The sequence below is a fragment of the Vicugna pacos genome, chromosome 34, assembly GCF_048564905.1.
Source record: "Vicugna pacos chromosome 34, VicPac4, whole genome shotgun sequence".
Lineage (NCBI taxonomy): Eukaryota > Metazoa > Chordata > Mammalia > Artiodactyla > Camelidae > Vicugna > Vicugna pacos.
In genome coordinates this window covers 2,901,052-2,927,432 of record NC_133020.1, presented here as the reverse complement: position 1 = coordinate 2,927,432, position 26,381 = coordinate 2,901,052, and the positions used below count along the sequence as shown (strand labels likewise).

The 26,381-nt window shown below is 40.0% G+C and overlaps 1 long non-coding RNA gene across 1 annotated transcript; it reads left to right on the top strand.

Annotated features, from left to right (window-relative positions):
- LOC140691317 (uncharacterized) lies at nucleotides 1-22,400 on the top strand. The gene is made up of 3 exons (XR_012066929.1): nucleotides 1-645; nucleotides 1,708-1,881; nucleotides 21,459-22,400. It is a non-coding gene; the product is annotated as an uncharacterized lncRNA (long non-coding RNA).
- Nucleotides 22,401-26,381: the final 3,981 nt, after the last annotated feature.

Below are 26,381 nucleotides of genomic sequence, written 5' to 3'. Positions count from 1 at the left end.
CGCTGGGGGACGGCGACGACTCTGACCTCCTATCTCAACAATTAACTGAGATTACGCCTCCATTTTCCTTTAAGACTTTCATGGTTGAACAGAATTTTGGAGATTTTTCGGGGGGAGGGGGGATGCTGGGTCCACCAGATTGCAGGCATTCGGGTTAAAAGCAACTTTCCTCTGGTACCAAGGCCGTTGCCCCCAGGATCAGCCCCCTGGCCGCTCCCTCAAATAGAAACCAAGTACTCTTATCTAAGCCTCCGGAGGCAGCTGCAGAGAAGAAACAAGAACTGGTTAGAGCCAGCTAAGCCCAAGATGGTGGAGGATACAACTTCCGGGGGGGCCTGAGCCTCATTATACGCTCCCTGTGATGTATCAGCTGCTAAGTGACACACCCACCAGCGCCATGACAGTTGACGGTTGCCATGACAATGACCGGAAAGGTCCATACGAGGACTTGAACAAGGACTGATTGGCTCCATCACGCCCGGAAGGAGGACGTGATGGTGGAAGCCTCCGGTAGAAGTCCACGCGGCCGGACCCAGGTGGGGGCTGTCCCTGTCGCCAGGCTTGGCTGTCGGCTCCCCGCCGGGGCCCCACTCCCTGCTCCCTGCTCGAGCGCTTTCCTTCCTTTTCCTCTTTTGAGAAATAAAAGTAGGTTTCACTCCGTCCCTCTGCTTCTGCTCTGCAAATGCTTTCACAGCTGGCGACAAGAACCCACACTTTAGTGGGCTTCTTAATTTAGGGGGTCCTGTCATCCCCTAGCAGGCCCACACTTCTGGATGTTTTATTCCTTCTTTCTTTTCTTTTCTTTTTCATTTTTTTTCTGTTTCTCCTTCCCTGATTGCATTGCCCTGCCAGCCCCTGAAACTTTTCTTCTGGCTTGGATGTTTATTGTTTTTATGCACATTTTCATACTTCTCCTATATACGTACGAATCCTTAAATAAGACATGGTACTTATTGTTTTACATTATTCACACTCTACAAAAATATCACCTTTCATAGATTATTCTGAATTGTTTGTTCATTTTTTTTTAGAGTTACTCAGTTTACAATGTTGTGTCAATTTCCAGTGTAGAGCCCAATTTTTCAGTCATACATGAACGTATATATTTTCATTGGCACATTCTTTTTCACTGAGAGCTACCACAAGGTCCGTTGGCCATGGCCGTGCCTCCAGCTCTGCCTCACTCAATGTAGGCTAAGACTTTCCCAAGTGACTAAGAGCCACACTTGCAGTGTATTAGCGCCATCTTCTGGGGTCCTTGCCAAGGCATAAATCCTAAACCAGGCGAGAATGCTCTCTCCCTTTTCCAAAGTTACATTCTGTGCCCCTTGATTCAGCACCCTCGGCATCCAGCCCCACACATACACCCCCAATCCCCGAGGGGACACGTTGACCAGGTCCTACAACCACCAGCGGAGCCCCTTCCTCCCAGCGCTTCTCCAGCCGAGTTATGCTGTAACTTAACCCCAGTTATGGGTCTGATGGCCAAGAAGGGAAGCAGAGATGCAGCCTGAGCAGGGCACGGGTCTTGCCTTGCAAGACTGCATCCCCCACATCATCTGCCAATAAACAAGGGGCTCTAGCCCTTAACAGGGAGGAGTGAATCACTTCTCAGGTTCAGAGGGTCCAAGAGAATCATGGGTTGTTTCAGTGCATCCACCCAAATGGCCCACGTAACATCTCAGACTCTCACTCCTTCCAAACCAGGGTGCTGACCTGGAAACAGCAGACCAGCTAGAGCTGAGAATTCAACGTTCTCTGCAGTTTGGCCACTCTCACCATGTAGAAGTCTTCAGTTCATTGCTTTCAGGCTGCAGGAGATGGGAATCAATTTGTATGCAGCTAAGGATGCACTCTGGCTTCACATTTCACATTATACTGGTGAGTAATCTCCCTCAGCCTTTCACTGTCTCTCTCCAGGGCCATCTAATTCCTAACAGCAGTCATCTGCTTCCCAAATTCTTATATTCACTTCCTTTCCCCAGAAACTCTCAAACCCCTGAGATGTTGCACCTGCCAGTGCGTTGCCTCCCACCAGTATCCCATCTCAGTTTACCACCTGTGAAGGTTTTAGCCAAAGCACTGGAGCTGCATGCCTGAGGCTATTAACTCTCCCCCTACTACCTGCAGTAGGGTCTTTGTTCCAGCCAGCCAGGACCGGTAACAAAATCCTGTTTTAGGCCCACATTGGTTGGCTTCATCAGGAGACAGACTTTGAGACACTGAGGTTTCCGGGCAGAGGTTATCGGAGAGTCTTTGCAGAAACAACACCTGTGAGCAATGAGGGAAGAAAGACCCATCAGGGAAGTAGAGCTGAGCTGCAACGTGCTCGTTGCAGATCCAGCCGGGAGCTCTGAAGCTGGGGTGGCCCTTCTGCCATATCCCAGATTTAGGCAAGGTGGACAAGCCTTTGTCCCACTCATGAAGCAGTGGTTGAATGTGCACTGCCCCTGGGGAAGTGGCTTTTTTCACTGAAGACAGTTCCAGAGAGCAGCGCAGCCAACAACCAGCCTGGCCACCGGAAGAACAAACACCCCAGCCCCGAAGGGGAGTCCGGGCGGCACGTCACAGCATCCACGATGCTCTGTGGCCCTGGGCACGTCACTTCACTTCCTGATTCTGTTTCCAGACCTGCAAGATAAGGGAATAATACCTAGCTCACAGAACACTCAGAAGATCAAATGAAAAAGCAAGTACAAGCAATTGGAAACTGTGAGCAAGGTTGTTCTTTTCAGCCTGAATTCTGTAGCAGTCTCGTCACCATCATTCTACTGGGCCCCACACTCTCTTACCATCTCCAGAACAGTCAGTATTTTATTTATCCACCGAGATTTATCTTGAAGATCAATTTTATTGTTTCTCCAAAAGGTTGAAATGATGGTGTTGAGACATGGCGAGTTTACTATGTGTGTTTTTGGATTGTTTTTCATCTTAAATTTCTAAAATAAGCCCTATGATAACAAAAAATCTATTCACCTATAATCCAGGATTCTGTAGAGAATAAAATTCAAGAATTTAAAAATTTAAAACTGCTCTCAAAAAAATTTACCAGTTCAAAGGAGATTCAGAGATAAATTATGCAATTTTAATGAATTATCACTAGAGGGAGCTAGTTACAAATAAATTCACACATAGCCTAAATTTCTGAGTTTAAATTTATTTCAGACTAATTGTGTATCTAAATCTGCATGGTCAATATGGGTGTATTTCTAAAACTCAGATAATTTCAAGTGAAGGTAGAAGATTAGACCTTAAAAGTCTAAAGTGAGTATAAGAATCTTTTCTCTTTCCAAACATTTTGGAACACTTGAAATCTGTGCACTAATTCTAGAGCATTCACAGACATGATGTCACTGTTCGTGTTTAGGAAGAGAAAGTCAACTCTAATAATCCATCACTTCCCCTCCAGTGTAACCTTCTATGACCTACAAAACAAGCACTTGGTACATGAAATGTAAGAGCATAGTTTGTATAGGAAATAACCAGAAATGCATTAATTTGGAAATACTTTTAAATTATTTGGTAATAAATGGAGCTCCAACATGGTGAACTATAGGGAATGTAGCATATCTAGATTTGATTTCACTTATTAAAACCAGGCAAAAATTTGAGAATCGAAGGCAGTAGCAATACCGTGTTAAAACATGATTTATCCTGTTGGTTTCATGCCCTCAATAGCACATTAGCTACAGAAAGCCCTTGTTTTCAAAAAGGGACTGGGAGTGAGGGGTTGGAGTGGGCTGGGGACCTAGTTCCCAAATTTCTCCACATGGAACTTTGTATTTTTGCTGTTTTTCTGAACTATCTCAAACAGAATTATATCAGTTGCCTCTTCTCTGCCTCCTTTCTTCAAACTTCATTGACTTCTAAAATCTGAAAATTTTCTTCTCTTCCTCAGCTTTAATTTCTTGACTTGGTAATGATTAGGATTAAAAATAATCCAGAAGCAAGCAGGAAATAAGACTCCACTGCAATGTGGTGCAAAATAGAAGCCTTTGACTCAGAAGTCAGGTCCACGAGGGTCTGAATTCAGTTATATTGGTTACCAGCTGTGTGATCTGGATAAATTTCATAACCTCTGGAAGCTTCCTTGTCCTCATCTGTAAAATGGAGACAACTTAAGATTCTTTGCAGGTCTTCAGTGCAGGGAAGCATGTAAAGCACTCAACGTTGTGCCTCCCAAGCAAAAAGCCTTCGGAGCACATTGGCCAGTGTGACATTGGGATGCTCAGGAAGGAAGGGCAGGATCCCAGGCTGCGTTCATGGACCAAACTCTTGAAAACCTAACCAAGGATTTTGGATGAGGAAGAGACCTCCAGAGATTCTCAAACCAAATCTTCTTTTTTTAAATGATGAAAACCAGGACCAGGGCGGGTACGTGGCTTTCACACGTTCTCACAACAACGTGCTCACAGGATGAGAGCCACAGTGATAGAGCTGAGGCCTCCTCTCTCCTGGTTCCGTGGCTCTTTCAGGGGCTTTGGGTCCATGACCCAAGCCTCTTCTAGGAGGGGGGCGCTGGGCCAGGGCTCAGGACCCCGCCGAGCGCCAGAGGAGGGTGCAGCTTTCCTCGGGAACCGTGAAGACCTTGGCCACTCTCTCCAGCTTGTGGCTGAGGCCAGCCCATCATTTTTTTTCCATGGTGGTTTCTGTGGGGCTCATCTCCTCATTCTTCCCTTCGGGTTGTGCGGTGGGAGCTGAACAGGGATGGGGCGGAAGCAAGGATACAGGACCCATGTACTTAAGGGCGGAGGTGTTTTGGAGATTTTGCTAGCTTCTCCCTTAGCAGGGCAGTGACCTTTCCCAGTCCTAAAGCCCTGGCGCAGCCATACGGGAAAGGAAGCAGAGGACCTGTTAAGGCTCTCGGCTGTGCCTCAGTCTAAAGGCGCCCGGAGTCCCTGTGACCCCGGGAGGCCTGCCCGGGTCGCTGCGGTAACTGGCCACGGCGGATCCGGAGCAGAGCTCCCGGCCAGCGGCAGGCGTGCATCCCCGGGCCGAGCGCCGGGGAGGCGCGAGGGGTCAACGCTTGGGGTCGCGGCTGCTTTCCTCCAGGTGGCGACGATCACGTGGCCGCCTCCTTCTCGTGGCTTTTTGCTCTATAACCTCCACCTGTACCTTTCCCCGACAGCGTATGTGCTGCTGCTTCTGTGCTTTAGGCAAATGATAACAGCTGTGTCCGTTACGTTTCTGCCTTTGAGTCCCGGATCCGAGGTGTTAGCTGCAGCACAAATTAGCTGGTGTCAAAAATATCCCTTTTCCTAAGTCTTTCACTTTACACGTTTCTTTCAGTGGCGACGGATTAAAATTGCATTCTCAAAGCCAGCTGGTGTGATGTGGGGCACGAGGGGGCAGCATCAAATAAGTGAACTAAATGACTCAAATTCAATGATTCCTATTGGTTTCCCTAAAATTCTTCTTTGGCATAATTTTGGAAAATTATTCTTAGGGAGGAAAAGGCCAAAAAAGAGTTATTCCACTTTTTTAAAATGTAAATGGAGAGAGAGAGATTAGCGATTTGCTTCGTCAGGGCGTCATCTTTTTAAGTAGAGTAACATTGAGTCAAAGAGGAAAACAAATATAACATCAAACTATTCACAAAATAACGAAAATTTTTTACAAAGAGAACTTTAGGAGTTGTAACCAAGCTAGACTCAATGTTAAATAGCCTTAAGCCTTAAATGATTTCCTTCTTAAAAGAGAATTTTTTCAACTATGTGACTCATAAGTTAGAATACCTAAAATAAATCCAAGAAAAAAGAAAATAGGGATAATTAAAAGAAAATAAAACAGTAAAACTGAGAAATCCAATAACAGGTGTTTGGTAGGGGTGGGAATGCAAACATCTTCCTGTCAAATTCAATGCACACACACACAGGAGAGAAAAACAAAATAAGAAATGAGCAATATACTAGAAATTCTTGTTTATAACAAACATCATGCAGAATAACAAACATATATGCAGATAAACAGAAATCTCAGTAAATTAGATGATTAATAGAAAAGGTATAATGGCCAGAATTGACTCAAAAGAAAAACAGAAACTTACAATGGAAAAATAAAAAGTTACCAAAGGAATGTCTGCAGAAGTTTTCCAAGCTCAGTGAGTTTGCAGTTGAATTATTTCAGACCTTCCATAATTTGACAAAGATACACAAAAATATCAAACCAATTTATTGGCCAAACTTTTTTATGCAGCAGAACTCATTCAAATCCTTGCCTTTGAGTCACGTCATAACATCTTTCTTCTGTTTATTCAGGGAAGTCTGCAACTCTCACCAGGCTGCTAAGACACTTGATTGGATTTTTCATCTTTTTGGCTCTTGGAATGTTAAACTGTTTTTTCTAGCAAGCTCCACAGAGTCCTGATCTGGATGAAATTTTTCCCTCTTTCATATTCTTATGTGAAGGGCCACCCAACTCTTAAATGTTTCTGAATGGCATCTGATTGCATTCTGCAAAGCTCTGTGGGTTTGAGAGACCACGAGGTCATACTTCTTAAGGTCATTCTACTAAACAGTCCTTCCAGTTATTAAAATATTATTAACCACAATAATTAAAACAGAATGATATTGACGCAAGAAGAGCTTTTCAGCGAAATAGAGGACAAAGAAACAGGCAGAAGATCTAAAAAACTTAATTTACAGTAACCACTAATTAATAAGAAAGAGGAATATTATTCTATTTATTGAATAAATTGTGTTTTAAAATTAGCTATATCTGGTGATATAAAAATACAAATTTCAAATGAAGTTTCAAATATAAAACAAAATAAAAAGCTATAATATAAACATTTATCTTCTCTTTGAATAAGAAATTAGGACTTTCTAAGCTTAAATATTAAAGATATCACAGTCCATGTGACTGCATAAAAACTTAGAACATCTACATTTCATCAAACAGAGACCCAAAAAAGAATAACCAGTTGAAAACATGACAAAGTTAACAAATGGTTAACATCCTTTATACAAAAAGGTTTCATACAAGTTGTTAAGGAAAACACAAAGACCTTAATAGGAGACTGAGCAAATCATATGTAAAGAGGTTTCCCAAAAGAGGAAATACAAGTGGAAAAGACACATGAAAAAATTAACTTAGCACACCACCAAGCGTGAACCTTATTGTAAACTATGGACGTTGGGTGGTTATGAAGTATCAATGTAGGTTCATCAGTTGTAAAAAAACATACCATTCTGGTGGGAAATGTTGATACGGCGGAGGTTATGCACATGTAGAAACAGGGGGTATGTGGGAAATCTCTGTTCCTTTCTCTCAATTTTGCTATGAACCTAAAGTTGCTGGAAAAAAACTGCCTTAAAAAATTAATACAAAATATGTTATTAGTATATAATATATAATAATTTTATAATATAATTATATACAACAGTTATTATATAATTATAATATATAATAATTAATATAAAATATTAGTATACAATATTAGCCTCACTAGAGATCAAATAAAAGCAAAATTTTTAAATGGCAAAATGCCTACTTTTTCTGTTGATCAGTGTAACATTTCTGGAAAGCCATTTAATACTTTCAAGCATCTTTTTTTTAATATTTTATTTATTTATTGCTGTATTTATTTTATTTTAGTAGCAGGGAAGGTAATTAGGTTTATTTATTTTTAGAGGAGGTAGTGGGAATTGAACCCAGGACCTCCTGCATGCTAAGCATGCACTCTACCACTTGAACTATACCCTCCCCCTCAAGCATCTTTAAATATTCTACCTTTTAATCCAGTTTGTCTACATATTACCAATATATTGCTACATAACAGAGTACCTCCAAATTTAGCAGCTTGTAGGACAATAACTTTTCTTTATTGAAATATATTTGACATATAGTATTGCGTAAATTAAAGGTGTACAGTATGTTAATTTGATACATTTTTACATTGTAATGTGATCGCCAGTTGCGGCAATAATGAGCACCTCTGTCACGCTACGTAATTATCATTTCTTTTCAGTGCTTGGAATAATCAAGTTCTAGCCTCTTAGCAAACTTGATGATTATAATACAATATTGTCTTCTGTGTTCGCTATAGACAGTACATTCATTGCGGCATGTAGATTCTGCAGGTGGGGAAGCTGAGAGCAGCTTGGGCTGAATGGTTCTGGGTCGGCGTTTTTCATGCTGTTGGCCAGGGCCTTAGTTATCTGAAGGCTTGACTGAAGTGGGATGACTTGCTTCCAAGACGACTCATTCACATAGCAGTCAGCAGGAGGCCTCAGCTCCTCACCACATGGACCTCTTCGTGGAGATGCTGAAGTGCCTTCACGGTGTGTCAGCTGGCCTTTGCCAGAGCGAGGGACCCATCAGAGAGAGAACGAGGAAGAAGCCTTGATGACATCAGTGACCTGGCCTGAGAAGCTCCACTTCGTTGTGTTTGCAATATCCCACTGGGTAAACAAAAAAGCTCTATGTGTTTAGGGAGAGGTTGGGGATGGGAGGGACTTAGCCAAGGGCAAGACTGCCAGAAGAGGGGGACCCGTGGGGAGCACACGGGAGGCTGGTCACCAGTCTACCTGTAGGAATCTCATTTAATCAAATAATCTGAAATACAGACAAAACTTTTGGCCTTAAGATATTCATTGAAATCATATCTATAGTTGTAACAATTTGGAAATACAATATTGAACAGTGGAGCTGGGTAAGTAGACTATGGCATGTCTATCCAATGGACTGTGATATTCATATGTTCATTGAATGTTTTAAATTATTTTGAAAAATGCTTATGCCCTGGTATTATGTGACAAAAAATGGTTTATAATATCGAGCTTTATAGTGTACTAGGAACTACTCTAAGTGTTTTGCATGTATTAATTAACTTAATCCTCACAATAACCCTACAAAGTAGACCACTAGGGTTATTCCATTTTACATCTAAGGAAGCTGAGTTGCAGTGATAATAGGTAAATTGTCCAGACTACCACAATCAGAAAGTGGAAGATCCAAAATTCAAACCTAGATTTTCTGACAATGTTAACCACAATGCTATATTGCTTCATACTTAGTATCACAGGATCGTGTAAAATGTACATAATTTTCTATATGTATTTATATGTATAGAAAAAGGACAAGAAGAAAACACACTAAAATATGAATGACTACCACCTCTAGCTGACGGGATTGTGGTTACCTACTTTATTTTTCATACTTTTCTCCATTTTCAATTTTTTCCAAAATAAGTGTACATTATGCAGATCATTAGGGAAAAAAATCCTTTCAAGGAACTAGAAATACTGTTGGGAACTGTGTCTAGATTCTAGTGACCAGAAAGCAAAATTCTGAAATTCATTTATCCGGGAGGGGAGGGAAATAGCTCAGTGGTGGAGCTTATGCTGAGCATGCTTGAGGTCCTGGGTTCAATCCCCGGGACCTCCATTTAAAAAAACAAATTCATTCATCTAGAAAGATCATTACCAAAGTGGTTTCATTTTCAGCCCAACACACTGCAACACCATTTTGTGGAAGGTGGTGTACAATGGGTTGTGTGCATTTATTACGTACACAAGTATAAAAAGAATGACAACAAATATTTTTAGAATGTTGTGTAGCGTTTACAAAGCTCATTCACACAGTTATGCACTTGATAAACCAGCGTACGTCTATAATTAACACCCTTCCCAGCTATTTAAATCACTATTGAGACATTTGAAAAAGGCCCTTTGTTAATTGGAACGGAACACAGCCAAATTCTTCCAGGGTGTGTGGTTGTACAAAATTCACTGAGAAGAGCAACCAGTTGTGTGTGTGTGTGTGTGTGTGTGTGAGTGTGTGTACCCCGGGCAGAATTTGCTTAAGAGCACTGATTCGTGATTTTTTAATCTTTTCCTTATTCGACTAGTGGTTACCATTTTAACTGTGCTCTTTTTAAAGTTTTATTGCGCAGCCTTGAAAATCCCGACTTAAAGTCTCCTGATGAGAAGCAAGTAATCTGTTTGTTCTTTAAGGACGTGAGCTCTTTCAGGTCGGTGGGGTCACATGGCAAGATCCCAGGCATTTGGCGCTCAGTTGGATCAGAACGCTTACTGTTGGATTTGCCCGGCTAAGTGTCTCAGCTACTCAGTTGTGCTCAGCGGAACTTTGTTGACGGATACATTTTCATTATTTCTTGCCAAATGTTAAAGCATGGCATGTTGTATTGCAAAAAGTAAGTAATTCTCCCACGGGAAGCAAACAAGTACCACAGCACCCATAATGTATCTTCCACTTCACTTACTAATTAAAAAAAAAAAAAAAACACTAAAAGGTGTTGCCAGATGAGCGAATGTTTTATTCTGAACTTAAAGGACCAAGCAATCTTTCAGAGGGTGCATAATCAAGGAAAAGAGGGAAATTTGGGTGTTTTTCCAAGGGCTGAAGCAATGGTTATGAGTGTAGGGGTAAAGGAAGGAGGCAGTGATTTAAATGGCAGATCTAATGTCTTCAAAACAAAGGGCGCAGTTGACAAGGTATCTGGTTGAAGTAATGGAAAAAACAATCATTCAGGTTTCAAAGGAGATTTTGTTTTTATGCTTGAGTTATCTGGTTGGTCTGATGTAACCAAATAATGACCAGCTTTCCCCTTTGTGTTAAAGAATAACCAGGTAGGTCTCTCTCCTCAGGCCAGGGAAGCAAAAGCAAGAAAAAACAAATGGCGCCCCATCAAGCTTTTGCACAGAGAAGGAAACCATCAACAAAATGAAAAAAACAGCCTACTGACTGGGGGAAGATATTTGCAAATGATGTATCTGATAAGCGGTTAATAATCAAAATATAAAGAACTCATACAACTCAATAGGAAAAAAAAAAAAAACCCAAACAATTTCATTTAAAAATGGGCAGAGGCTCTGAATAGACATTTTTCCAAAGAAGACATACAAATGACCAACTGGAAATGAAAAGGTGCTCATTATGACTACCTATCAGGGAAATGCAAATCAAACTGCAACGGGGTGTCACCTCACACCTGTAGGAGTGGCCATTATCAAAAAGACAAGAACTAAGAAATGTTGGTGAGGATGTGTGGAAGGGAAACCTCGTGTACTACTGGAATGTAAATTGGTGCAACCACTGTGAAAACAGTATGGAGGTTCCTCAAAAGAGTAGAAATAAAACTACCATGGGGAGAAGGGGATGGGAAGGGATACACTGGGAGTTTGAGATTTGCAGATACTAAGATAAATAAACTAGATAAACAACAAGTTCATACTGTAGAGCACAGGGAACTATATTCAGTATCGGGTAGTAACCTATGGTGAAAAAGAATATGAAAACAAATGTGTGTATTTTCAAATATGACTGAAACATTATGCTGTACACCAGAAATTGACACACATTGTAAACTGACTATACCTCAATAAAAATATATAGAGAGATTAAAAAAAAAAGGATTACCATAAGATCCAGTAATTCCACTTCTGAGTATTTTTCCAAAGAAAACAAGAACACTAATTCAAAAATATATATGCACTTGCTAATGTTCTTAGCAACATTATTCATAACAGCCAAAATATGGAAGCAGCCTAAGTGTCCATCAATAGGTTAATAGATAAAGAAATTGTGGTATATATATGATGGAATATTACTTAGTCATAAAAAATGAATGCATTCTTGCAATTTCCCACAATATGGATGGACTTAGAAGGTATTATGCTAAGTGAAATAAGTCAGTCAAAGGGAAATGCCATATGATTTCACTTATATGTGGAATTTTTAAAAATGAAGAAACAACAAACTGAAACAGATTCATAGATACAGCAAACAAACAGGTGGTTGCCGAAGGGGATTAAGATGTACCAAATTCCAATTATAAAACAAATGAGTCATGGGGATGTGATGTATAGGTATATTGTCAATGACACTGTGATAACTTTGTGCAGTGACAGATGGTAGCTGGACTTGTCATGCTGATCATTTTGTTATGTATAAAAATCACAGTGCTGTATACCTAAAGCAAATATAACATTGTAAGTCAATTAATTATACTTCAATTTTAAAAAGTGACCAGGTATGACAGCATTGCAGGGAAAGCCCCATATGCCCCACAATATGTCCAGTTGGGCTTCGTCAGTGTGATCCACTGATGAGCTGCAAAGAAAATGTCATGTGCTTCACTTTACCTTCAAACCATTGTAGAATATGGAAAAAGCAAGAAGGAAGAGCACCCGTGAATTCATTGCAGTATCTTCCATCAAGATGCAGAGTCTATTTCCCCACCTTGTGGACCTGGACCACACTTGTCACTTGCTTTGGACCAGGGGACATTAGGCAGAAGTTTGAAAAGCAATTATGCACTGAAACCAGTCCTCTATTGTTGCTTTTGGAAATAAGCTGCTGTGTCAGACTGAGATTTCCCTTCCATTGAGCTCAACCTTTCTAGTAAAACTATTGCTTTGATTAAAAATGTTGTTTTTGATATAAGATATTTATATTTAATTGATAAGGAACTATGCAAGATTTATGAAAGTTATAAAAATGAATACATTATTGTCTATGTCCTGGAGGAAAATAAGTCAAAAAGAAATAAGGCAATATGGGGGAGGGTACAGCTCCTAGCATGCAGGAGGTCCAGGCTTCCATCCCCAGCACCTCCACTAAAATAAATGAATAAATAAACCTAATCACCTCCCCCACAAAAAACAAATGAAAAACAAGTATACAAAAAATGGGGGAAGTTGCTAGGAATGAAAGAAAGGAAGGAAGGAAGGAAGAAAGAAAGAAAGAAACGTGAAGCAGCGCATGGTGGCCTGAGACACAGATGACCAGTCACCCAGGACCCATTCACCCAGGAGGGCAAAAAAGAGAGAAAAAGAAAAGAAAAAGGAATACACACACACATGCATATATACACATACACATTCATACATGTGGAATTACTGTGTGTGTGTGTATAAATAACTGAATTACTATGCTGTACACCAGAAACTAACACAACATTGTAAATCAACTAAACTTCAATTTAAAAAATAAAATGAGGGGTGGGAAGGGATAGACTGGAAGCTCAAGATTTGTAGATACTGACTGGTATATATAGAATAGATAAACAAGTGTGTACTGTTTAGCACAGGGAAATATATGTAAGACATTGTAGTAGCTCACAGTTGAAAAGAATATGAAAATGAATATATGGATATTGACGTATGACTCAAAAATTGTGCTGTACACCAGAAACGAACACAATATTGTAAACTGACTATAACTCAATACAATTTTTTAATAAAGAATAAAAAATAAAATAAAAATAAAGGGAAGGGTGAGTGAGCAGGTCGGGCAGGGTGAGCCTCAGACGGTGCTGCAGCCTGACCAAGTCTTGGTCATCAGGAAACCTGGAGCAATGTTTTCCCATTGGAGGAGTCTCATCTTGCGCTGAAGTGACTAAGCCTGTACCTGCACTGAGCTCAGCCACTGGCTGAGGGATGCCCAAGATGATTATCATGTCACCTCAAAATCTGAAGTAGATCTTGAAGGTGCTAACAAGCCAACTGACTCTTTAGGGCTGAACGGCAAGTCCTTTCTTGAGATCTTTCTTCTTTTCTAACTTAACCAGTTAATGTTATAAATTTCCCTCTAAGGGCTGCTTTAGTTGCATCACATAGATTTTATTTTTATTTGTTTATATATATACATGTATATTTTAATGGAAGTACTGGGGACTGAACCCAGGACCTCCTGCATGCTAAGCCCGTACTCTACCCTCCCCTCTAGCAGATCCTTTCTTGAAGATCCAAGTGCTGTTCCTCATGACTGTCACAATGAGGTAGGTTTTATTATGATCCTCATTTATCAGAAAGAAAAGCAAAGCACAGAGGTTACATAAATTCCTGGAAGTTACACAACAAGTAAAAGGGCTGGTAAATTTCTCCTGTTTTCCTTGTGGCTGATAAGTGGACAGTTTATCATTTATTAGCATTTTTAGAAATGTTCAGCTTCCATCAATGCATCATCAAATGCTTGTTTTATATTAACTTTTTATATTGTTTTAAAGCCTGCAAAGTATGCAAAAAGACTATCATGTAAAAGTTTTCATTTTAAAAAGCAAAATGATAAAAATTAAAAAATAATAATTTTTAAAAAAGAAACACCAACATAAATAAATAAATAATAAAATAAAATAAAATAAAAAGCAAAATGATGTGGGGGAATACATTCCAAATTCCAGAAGTGTTTAGCCTTCTTTTTCTTTCTTCCCCAATCAAAAGGTGTTGCTGTTTTTAACAGTTAAATCTCTGGGCTGCAGTAGTCAAAGGTGTTAAGTTTCAATGTGGGTGAAGAATTTACAACATAGTTTTAAACAACTGAAAGCTGGAGTTGCAGGAAACTGCTCAGAGCCCCAGAGTTACAGTAGCACTCCCCGGTGCTGCCGTGAGGAGTTTATTGCCAACACACTGGTCTTTTTTACCTCCTTCACTAGGGAGGCATGAAGGACCAGAGGAAACAGTCAAGCAGCAGGCAGTCTAGCAGTTATAGGTACCATTTGCCTAATGACATTTTCTAAAGCGATTTTTTTTATTACCTAGAGAGCTTTCTCCTTCTCTTTCCATTTTCATGTTGTTCTGACTCAGGAAAATGCAGCTTAGGGCAAGCCAGAGAGTCAAGGCTCTCAGAATATGGAGACTCCTCCATCTCAGCCAGTTCTTCCACCATAATCTGTTTTGGGAAGGAGGCAATTGTGGGAAAACCAGAGAACCCCAGAAAGCAAAAAAAAAAAAAAAAAAAAAAAGAGGAAGAAAACTGCCACCTGGGGCTAATGTTATAGTGTATACCCTTCCAGTCTCTCACTCCCTAGTGTATTTTGGTTTTGTTTTTCTCATTTTTTCAAAGTATAGGCTCATTCGTTAAATATTAAAATAATATTATATATTATTAAATATATATTTTACATCTTTAAATATATATTTATTTTTAAATATATAATTTTAAATATATTTTATTTATAAATATAAATATAAAATATATTTTATTTAATATATTATTAAATATACTTATATATTTAAATATATATTTATTTTTAAATCCATAATAATTTAAAATATAATATATAAGATATAGTATTAAATATATGTTTATCTATAATAAATATTATTATATGTATATAAATAATAAAACAATAACTGTTTTTTTACTCAATATCATGAACATCTTTTCACATCAATAAATTAATTTCTACAAATGTGTACATAGGGCACCAGTGCAGTTCATTCAAAGGACACCCCCTGGTTGAACATTTACATTTTTTTCTCTTCCTTCTTTTTCTTCATATTAAAAGCAGTAATTTAGGGAACACCCTTGTAGCCAAATTTTTTTTGTAACTTTTTGAGATAAAATTCACAAAACAAAATTTACCATTTTAAGCACGTTGAAGTGTACAATTCAGGAGTTTTTAGTATATTCACAAGGTTGTGAACCATCCCCATAACCAGTTCCAAAACATTTCCATCACCCAAAAAGAAAGCCCATCCTGTTAGTGGTCACTCCCAGTCCCCACACCCCCTTTCCCTAGCAACTGTGTCTAGGGGCTTACAAATCCTGGACATTTTATGTAAATGGAATTACAATCTAAGTGGCCTTTCGTGTCTGGCTTCTTTCACTGAGCAGACTGTTTTCAAGATTCATGCATGTTACAGCATGTATCAATATATCTTCATTCCTTTTATGACTGAATAATATGCAATTATATGAATACACCACATTTTGTTTATCCATTCACCAGATGATGGGCATTTGGGTTGTTTTACCTTTTAACTTATTATGAATAGTGATGCTATGGACATTTTTGTACAAGTTTTTGTGAAGGCATATGTTTTCATTTCTCTGGGGTGCATACCTAGAGGTGGATTAGGGGGTAACACTACGTTTAACTTTTTGAGGAAACACTAAACTGTTTTCCACAAGGGCTGTGTGCCATTTTACCTTCCCACCAGCAATGTATTAAGGTTCTAGTTTCTTCATAATCCTCACCAACACTCCTTTTGTGCAGCTAAAACTTACGTACAATCTTAATTATTTAAGTTTAATCAAAGTTAGATTTCTAATTCCAGTCACAGGTCCATCACCAGCGATCAAAGAGGCAAGAACACAGCCTCTAACAGAACATTATACTAATTTTCTTCGCAAGCAAAGGGCGAAAGTCAACAAGAAATTACTGGATCGCTGCCTAAAACTCATTCGCCATCACTATTTCTGTCTGCTGCATCTACTGTTTTAATTACCTTTGTTTGGTGCTTGTCAGAATTCATTTAGGACCTTAACTTCTGGATCACTGTGGCAAGTTTCATCTCTTTTTAAAAATCCTACGTGAAGAGACGACGTGGAGGAGAGGGTGACTCCACGAGGCCCTTCACAGACATGAGAACCTGCAGAAACTACTTACGAGTATCAATCCTTGTTCATCTAAGAAAAGAAGACTTTGCTTTACTCTTGAATTTTCCAAACATGGAGTACCTCTTCTTTCCCTAAACTTTCTTTCCTTGGAGTACGAAACAGAAACCATTGAAGTTCCCATCTCTTCTTTCTGCCAGTAGTTCATCAGTGCTGACAAAGTTGTAGGGAAAAAACCTCCTTGACTCTTTCTGTATCTACTGACTTGGAAACGTGTTTGAGCAGCCATGGAACGTAAACCACTCCTGGGAAAGAGCCGGACCTGGACCCCGAGGTCTAGAGTGGTAGACAAAAGACCAAAGCTGGAGTTGTCCTGGGGGCGAGGGGTGGAGAGTTGGATTCACAAGTGACTTTTTAGTTTGTTCCCAAAAATGTTCCATCATCTTTACAATGAGAATATTATTTTTAAAGCCAGAAAGGTTGGAGAGGCAGGGTACTAGCTCAGTGGTAGAGCGCATGCTTGGGATGCATGAGGTCCTGTGTTCAATCTCCACTGCCTCCACTTAAAGAAACAAAACAGAAAACAACAACAACAACAAAAATTACCCACAGATGTGGAACTCTTAAAAAAACGAAAAAATAAAAAATAAAACTTATAATGCCAGAAAGGTTGGCTTCTTTGCTATGGTTATTTGTTCTGGTGTAAAAAGGTCATGTTTAACACACCCATTGCGTCCTACAGAACGTGAGGATAATATCCACCATCACGGAAAATCATGTGAACTTACTCATCTAATACATATAATGTTTAATTAATAAAAAAAGAAACCTATATCTAACCAAGTAGTCACAGTTTCCACACAATGTGAAAGAAACAGCTAAAATATGGGCTTTGAATGTGTATCTGAGGTCTAAAAGCTATCTCCCTCAGATGAGTGAAAAATTAAGCATCTTAGTTCTCTGAGCTGCCCGGCACTTCTGGGCGTACGCACTACAGTAAGAGTCAAGCTGGTGGGTTTTCTGTTGAGCGCACACTTTATAGTTTCATTTTATACCCTATAAATCCCAAGCAAGGCTGCTTTTCTGAGTTGCTTTGATTGGAAAGAGACTATTCCACATATGGTTTTTTCTGCTACTTCCCATCAACGGCAAGCCTCCTTTTCCACTAGATACGAAGTCCGCCTGAAAGGATACCTTGTAGCAAAGATTTTTTTAAAGAGGACATGAAAACATTCACCATAAAGGAAAAAGGTGATACGTTAATCTGCATTAAAATTAAGAACATTGTGTTAATTCACTTAAATGTGAAATCCTTTCACAATACAGGTGTATATATATATCGAATCAGCACGTTGTATGCTTTAACTATTTTACAGTTTTGTCAATTACACCTCAATAAAGCTGGAAAAAAACCCAATTCTAACCCCAGTTATGTATATGAAAGCGTTAGAAACCACTATGAAACGCAACAGTTCTCAGTTCTTTCAAAGTTGACCAAGCCAGACACACCTTCCAACACAGCACCCAAAATAAAAGTTAAGAACATGTGTTTAAGGGGGGAGGCTATATCTCATAGTAGAGTGAATGCCTAGCATGCATGAGGTCCTGGGTTCAATTCCCAGTCCCTCCACTAAAAAATAAATAAACCTAACCTCCCCACCCCACTCCCAAAACAAAACAAAAAAAGAACAGGTGTTCAAAAGGTGCCATTAAGAGATCTAAAAGGCAGCTTACAGAGTGGGAGAAGGTATTTGCAGTAAATATATGTATAGCCACAGACACACACACACACACACACACACCCCTCCAAGGACTCACATCCCTAAAACACTTACAAATTAGTAAGGAAAAAACAAAAAAGACAACGCAATAGATAAAGACAAAAGACACTGCAGACATTTCATAAGAGGGTATACGAACGGCCAGCAAACATATGGAAAGGTGGGTATTTAATTGATGGATCCGTCATCAGGGATAAGTGGCTTAAAACTAAAATGTGGCCAGGTGGCTGAAGTGAAAATATCGGAGCCCCAGGTGTTGGCAAGGCTGTGGAGCAGCCGGAACTCACACACCGCGAATGGAGTGCCAAATGGGACGGACACTTAGGAAAATCATTTGGCAACATCTAAAATTGAATATCTGCATATCCCATGATACAATAAAGGTTATATTACAAGATATTGAACATAGTTTCTTCTGCTATACAGAAGAAATTTGTTTTTTAATCTGTTTTTAAATATAGTGGTTAACATTTGCAAATCTCAAGCTCCCAAATTTATCCCTTCTCACCCCCTTTCCCCCAGTGACCATAAGATTGTTCACTATGTCTGCGAGTCTGTTTTTTTTTGTAGATGAGTTCGTTAGCGTCCAGAAAGAGCTTCTCTTGGAACAGAATCAAGCCAGAGCATTTTGGGAGAAGTTCTTAGTGGACGGTAGAAACCAAAAAAAGAAAAAAAAATTGTTTCAGGGATAACAAATGTGATCCCATAATTTAGCAATAAAAAAAGACATTGCAAAGTTTCAGAAATTTACTTATTCAATCATCTACGTAATAAATGTTGAGTTCTTATTGCACACCAGCCACTGAACGAAGTGCTGAGAAAATTATGATGGACGACATGGAAAATAGTAAGAAATACGTAGACAGGATGCTATGTTAGCACATGGAAAGGGCTTCTAAACCAATCCAACTGGTTTAGGAGAAGGCATTAAGTGACCATTTACTGAGTATTTTATTCCCAAGGGAGTGATCAAGGCAGAGGAGAGGAAACATTACAATGTGGGAGAGGAAACAACTGTTTGATAAGCATGTAATATAAACCAGCTCTGCCAGCGTCAGTCCTCCTTCCCCATCCAGTTTAGGAAAGGTCTGTAAACCCACTTTCTCTGATATTTCACCAAAATAATCCCTTGGACTTGAAAGTAAACAGTCCCCATGCTTAACTCTCCATCACCATCTGGTCTCTAAAGCAGGGATCTTCAAATATTTTAGAGTAAACGTCTTATTAACATGTAATATACATACAGGGGCGTACACAACTCTCCAAACCTTTTTGATCTCTCTCCGGTTAGTGAAAAAAATGCGTATACACATTCTTCTTCTGTGTATATACTGCACATGTAGCACTGTGCTAATATTATGTACATTACAAAACGTAAAAACACAGGAGAAAAATAGATCTTAAAAGTTTTCATCACAAGAAAAAAATTCCACGACTACGTGTTGGTGATGCATGTTAACTAGACTTATTGTGGTGATCATTCTACAATATATGCAAATATCAAATCATTATGTTCTACACCAGAAACTAATACAATGTTATATGTCAATTATACTTCAATAAAAAAAAAGTAAGAGACAGAATGAGAAAAATAAACAGAAATAGGAGCACTAATTTTTACTTTGTACACCCCAGTGAACCAACACACTACTTTGGAAACCGCATTTATACAGATAGTGGGAACATGCTGCCTTAGCCAGATCAGTCAGAGGCTCTCAGGAGGGACTGGTAACTTCTGGTCTCAGCTGTACGGCATCAGCTTAAATTATGCTGGACAGACATCCAGGCTGCCCTAAACCTTTAGGACCACAGCCACAGCACCTGTGATATTCACGAACTGACTCCCCCAGCAGCATGCGCTTACCCACGATGGCAGTCCCCTGGGACAGGGAATTTGGAGAAGGAGAACACGAGTATGTTTTCCTTCTTTCTCCTTTGTGATCATTTAAAATTAACTGCGGAAAACCATAAGGGTTGGCTTTTCATTCTTGACAAAGATTAAAATCGTCTTGGTCAAAAGGAAATAGAAAGAGATTCTCCAGTTTAGATGTGTTTCTAAGGGTTACATTTAAGCTAAAGTAACTATTTAGATGACTATGGATGAAACAATGGATTAGCCCCAGTTTCACCTCTACAACTAATGAACTGGGTGACCATTAGGTAGGTTTCATCTGTAAAATGAAGGTGCTCAACTGGACGATTCAAAAACAGTCTCAGAGGATTGTGTGTGACTGACTAGCACCACCTTGTGGACATTCATATAGTAACGTATGATAAGGGAAGCTATGTGGCCAAGATAGAAAGGCTGATTAAAACAGCCGCAAAGGGTTTCGTTTAACCTGGCAGCCTCTTCAATAATTCATCATTAACTGGGAATGTAGGAAACACTTTTAGTTCTTCAGAAGAAAATGAAAATTCTAATTTGTAATCAGGACAGATTCTTTTAACCATTGACAGACTGATATCCCCAGGTTGCTCCAGAAACCGCCAAAGAGATCCCTCCAGCATCCCTCATCACGGGTTTATTTGGAAGAGAGAGAAAACGTTACAAAGAGACCTGGAATCTATCTCACAGAGTTTAGGAAGCAGAGTCTCAAGCTGCTAGAGTCAAAAGCACCCCTGAAATCGTGCACTCCACTGCCCCTGGGGGTGTGGGGAGTGCACGGTGTGTGCCCTTGGAGGTCCAGGAGGCTAGGCTGGCTTAAACTGGAAAGTTGGACCTTAAGGCTGAGGCATGTTGTACTGGTAAAGCACAGCCAGAGTTTACCCTTCAAAAATCATCCTGAGAGCCTATCTTGGCCACCCCCTGGATCTCAGCGCACTTTTGAGCAGCTTAATTGTATCTGGCTTCGCTTCATGCCCTCTGTACAGTTTCCCAATCCTGGGATTCATGTGCTGCCAAAGCGTAATCATCTTGTAGTGAATACATTTTCTCCTTTAAGCATTGAAACTTAAGAAAGCTTTAGTGATTTTTTTTTTTTGGAGGGAGTAGGTGTCTGAATGTGAACTGTTTATGACCTTTCCTGTGTTCAACATAATTATGGACAATAAAACAAGTTTTCATTCCCACCATATCCAATTAGACCTCAGCGATAAAAAGAACAAACGATGGCACAAACCTGTCACCCTGCACCTCTTATTGGCCAGGCCCTTTTTCATGCACTTCCTTGTTTTATTCTTACTACAGCTCGGTTTGCTATGATTTCCTCCAGTTTACAGAGAAGGAAATGAGCCCAGAGAAAATTTATCAGAGATCATAAAGCCGCTAAGTACCAAAGTCAAGATCTGAATTCAAGTCTTCTAACTCTAATTCCATAGTTATTCATCTAGGCTGCAGTGATATTAACCTGGGCCTTTTTTTTTTTTCCCTAGGGAAGTATTTATTATATGACCTATAAGCGCTATACAGAGCTAATATTTACCCACGGATGAGAGAAAACAATATTGGTGAAGCATAAGGCAAGTTTCACAGGTGGATAATGCTCTTCTTCACCTGTCATAATCCTGTTTTGGAAGACAGAGCCGATGGAGGAAGGTGTCTCTCCTGCCCAGCCTAACAAAACCCTACCCGGGTTAACCAGGTTGACTTCTGTGACCCATTTCACCTTTGCTTTGCCATGTGCCAGACGTAACCCCTCCTCCCATCCATCACATCTTCACTTCTGAACAGGAACCCCAGAGAAATCAAGAAAATAAAAGTCAAATGCAATTAAATGGCAAGAGGAAGCACAAACACCTTAGTGAGCTAGGATTCTTAAAGGATGTGAGGATGACCTGACTTCTCAAGCATCAGAGGACTATTTAGAACGCTTAGTAGTGTCTTGGACATAGGTGCTGAATGAACATTTGAATGAAAATTTGTTTTAAAAGTTTCACAATTTCACCCCACAGATTATTCATTTACAAAGGGAAAAAAAATGTACTTTGAAATGGAAAGACCTGGCAGTCATCATCTTAACCAAGTGATCGTGTTGGCATCACCAACAGCGGGCACCTCCACATGGTGTGCCTCTACTGATGCACGAGGAGACGAATTCCACAGCCTCTGTCATACATTCTTGCCAGGAAGTGGGATCGAAATCTACCAGGAAAACACCAGGAAAAATCCAGGATACAGGACATCAGAAAACCAACTTGGATACTTCAGAAAGTGTGTGCATGTTTGAAACAGACACTGAGCGTACGTATGTACATAATCTACACGTTTATATCTACACATGTCTAATTACTACAGACTATAAGAACTGGTGATTAACATGAAATGTTACATTTTAACAGACTGTTTTTAAGAAAAATTAAAAATGTACATACAGGTTTTGAAACGTTTTTAAAAAGGCGGAAAAATGACTGTTGGGATGACGTTTAACACTTGACTATTTTATGCCTCATTCTGCCTATCAGTTCTAGCGATCCATATAAATGCATTTTAGAACGATAGACAGTTATCTTGAACTTACCTTTGATAAGAATACATGCCACTGTACATTCAGATATTATTTAAATTTGCGAACACACTGTTCTATATGTAAGGTACTGTATGTGAAACTCTTCATTAAAACTATTCCACATACACTAAAAAAAAAAAATTCAAGATCATGAAGAAAAAATAGGCAGGGAGGACTGTTCCTGATTAAATTGAAAGAAGAGAGACATAACCAAATGTATGTATGAACTGTGACTAGATCCTAGATTAGGAAAAAAATTTTTAAAGACATATTGGGACAACAGGGGCAATTACTCAGTGCAGATCTATCATATCGGATATTACTGAGCTGTTGTTAACTGCACTGACACACCTACAGGTGTAGAACATTCTTCTTCCTAGGAGACGAATGCTTAAGTATTCAGGAATGAAGTGTCCCATTGTCACAACTTACTTTCAAATGACTCAACGAAACAGATCCAAGTGCTTGGGGCAAAATCTAATAGCTGGTGGATCTAGGGGAAATTTATACTATTGTTCCATCCTTTCAAATTTTCTGCATATTTAAACATTTTCAAAGTCAAAAATTTTTTTTAATTCTTGACATTCATCAAGCCATTAGCATAAATTCAACTCTTCTATGAACATGACTTATGAAAATAGAAAATGGTAATCAGTCAATTAACAGATCTGTGGTGTGCTCCTCATGTACTAATTACCACTGCGCTAGACCCTGGGCACTATGGTGGTGAAAAGGAGGCATGGTTCCTGCTTTCGTGGAACCTACTTAGCATACAGTTCTGTGTGTGTGTGTGTGTTGGGTGGGTATTGGTTATTCTGGAAGCCTTCCCTGAGTTGGTGCCTAAGCTGATACCTGACGGTTAACCTTGGCCATAGGATGGTGGGGAAATGGGTCAGAAGGAACAAACAGTTTTCGAGAAGGCACTAATGATGGAGTGGGCCGATCTGCAGAGTGACAGGAATGTTTACTCCTGTGCCTCTCCCCCACCCCCCGGCTCCTACCCTTTTCACTTAGCCTGTCTCCTGGTTCCATTCACTACTCCCTTCCCTCAGCCCTCCAGACCTAGAGGTGGCAGCTACACCCAGACATTACCAGCCCCAGTGTTGCCAGCCCAGAACCGCACTCTCCCTTGGGGTTTCCCTCTGCCACCTGCATAGCTTTGTAAAAGTCCCTTTACCAAACTTTCCCCAAATTGTCCTATTTCAGTAAGCCATCTATTTGCCTGCCAGCACCCTGGTAAGTAACAAGTTCTGGAGATAGACCTGGGGATGCGGCATATTTTTGATGGTATTTGGGACAGTGGGAATGGAGATGGTCTGGGAAGAGGGCTGAGGATGAACCCTGGGCCAGTGAGCCTCTGAAGTAGGAAAGCTGAGCACAGTGGTGCCGTCAGCCAAGAATGTTTCAAAAAAGAAACTATTAATTGTATCAAGTGCTGTTAAGAGGCTGGCTGAGGGAAAGGAGGGCCTTGGAATTCCCCAAGAAAAAGCCATCAGTGATCCTTGGGGTAGTGGGGACAAAATTAACCCTGGAGTGGATTGTAAAGGTGGTGGGAGGCAAAGAATATGCTTGTTACCTTCAAAAAAAAAAATGTAATTGCTCAGTTTCCTATTTTAACTCTACCAGTGACTTGCTGAAGAATCTTGAGATTTTTAATCTTAATTTTTTTTTTAGTTTCTTTTTGTGTGTGTGAAGTGGGGGCAATTAGGTTTATTTATTTTTAAAAAAATTTTTTTAATGGAAGTATTGGGGATTGAATCTGGGACCTCATGCACGCTAAGCATGCACTCTACCACTTGGGCTGTACCTTTCCCCACTTAATCTTAATGTTTGAGATGTAAGTATAAACCTAAAACAACCACTCTTCCTTGCACTTACAAAAAAAATCAATACCTGGACGATGTTAAAGACAGTGCAATCTATAGAAGTGTAGAGAATTGAAGTTCTAAAACAGTAAATTATTCCACCCTCCCACCTCCGTTTCAGACACTGGGACAAAAGACAGGCTTTGCCAAAATCTCTTAAGTCTCTCTAAAGATTAAACTCTTTTTCTCTGAAGCCTGCAACTCAGTATGTCCAAGACCCCCCTGCTCGACATACAATAACAGCAGTTTCTAACCAGGGTGCAAGATACTTGAAACCTACAGCATTCTCCTGATCACAATGAGTAACCAAACTCCATAGCCCGAGAAATTGTTAGAACCCTCAGATCCCTTTCTTTGCGAACATGAGCCTGTGAAATTATCTATCTTTGATCCGGTTTGGCTTTCTCCTCCCTTCTCAGTTCACTGAACATCACACAGAAATGATAGCCGCGGCAGCACAATGCTAAATCTGGGGGATTGGGAAACTGCGCTTAGGGACGCTGTTCAAGAGGTATCGTCCATTCTCCCCTACAGAGGGAGCAGTTCGTTCTGGCTACCTTCATTTATTTTTAGAAGGTCCATTTGTTTTGCTAAATCTCCTGGAGACTATCTTCTCCAGAAGAAGATAGCATATAATATGCACTTTCAACATCGAAATGAGCAAAATTCAATTCACTGACTTCGACAGAGTAAGGTCATCCTCCTTGCAAGGGTGAAACGTACCCGATTCCCAGCTTTCAGAAGAGCCCCAGGGAACCACCCCAATGCAGGGGAGGATGGGACCACTGCTGTAGTGGGGGCAGGGTCCAGCTTGGAGAGCGAAGGCTTTCGAATCAGGAAAGCTGATTTTATGTTGCCTGACCGCTTTGCATCTCCACTCACTACCTGTGAACAGGTTTTGTCTTGCTTTCGACTTTGCAAGGTTGTTTAAACACTGTTTAAAGGTGCAGGCCCGCCATGGTAAGTGTTTCATAACAGGGGAGCAGTTTTTCTTTTTACTTGCTATACAAAGTGCTTGTATCATAGGGCAAAGAGGCCCAGTTTCAAGTAGTTCAGTTAGAAAAAAAAAAAAGGTGGTGTGGCAGACAAAACTCTGCGGTGTCCCTCGCAACCCCACACCCAGCTCCTGGTGTTGATCGTGTAACCCTCTCCACTTGAATGTGGGCAAAATGACTCGCCTCCCTAGTAAACTGGCTCTGGAGATCTGTTGGCTTGATACGGTGAGCACCAAGTTGGGAGACCCCAGGTGGTAAGGAACTAAGGGGTCCCTCCAGCCAGGAAGTCTGGGTTCTCCGTCCTACAGCCACAGAGAATGGATGAATTCCGCCAACAATCTAAACAGGTTTGGAGTGGGTAATTCCCAAGTCACCTGATGAAAATGCCAGTGATTTAACACCTGCTGTAGCCTTCAGATCCTGAGCAGAGGACCCAGTCACAGTGCACCTGGATGGAAACTGAGATCAATTTAAGCCACAGGATTTACCTTTCCTAGGTGATATACAGCTTTTGATATGAATCATCTTTTTCGATTCCTCATAAATTGGTGAAGTAAATAATTCTGTAAAGTAATATATTTTACAGAAGTTTGGAGACTCAGAACGGTCAAGTGACTCAGCTAGTAAAGGGGCACAGCCAGGAATTAGAGAACTCAGATCTGACCCCAATGCCAAAACTCCCCTTTATCTATAACCACTTTTTAATAGTTTCTTTAAAGCCTCAATGATGCTTCCCACTATGTCCATAGATAGTAATAAAAAGCCATGTTGGACATTAAATCACTGGAGACGTCCCATCCTTCACTGTTAAAATCATCTAATTCACCAGGTTACTGTGCACATCAGTTAAAATATCTTTTACAGCCAATCTCCGACTTACAATTGTGCAAAAGTGATATGCATTCAGTAGAAACCGGACTTTGAATTTTGATCTTTTCCCGGGCTAGCAACACAGTACGATATTCTCCCGGGCAGCAGCAGCAGCAGCAG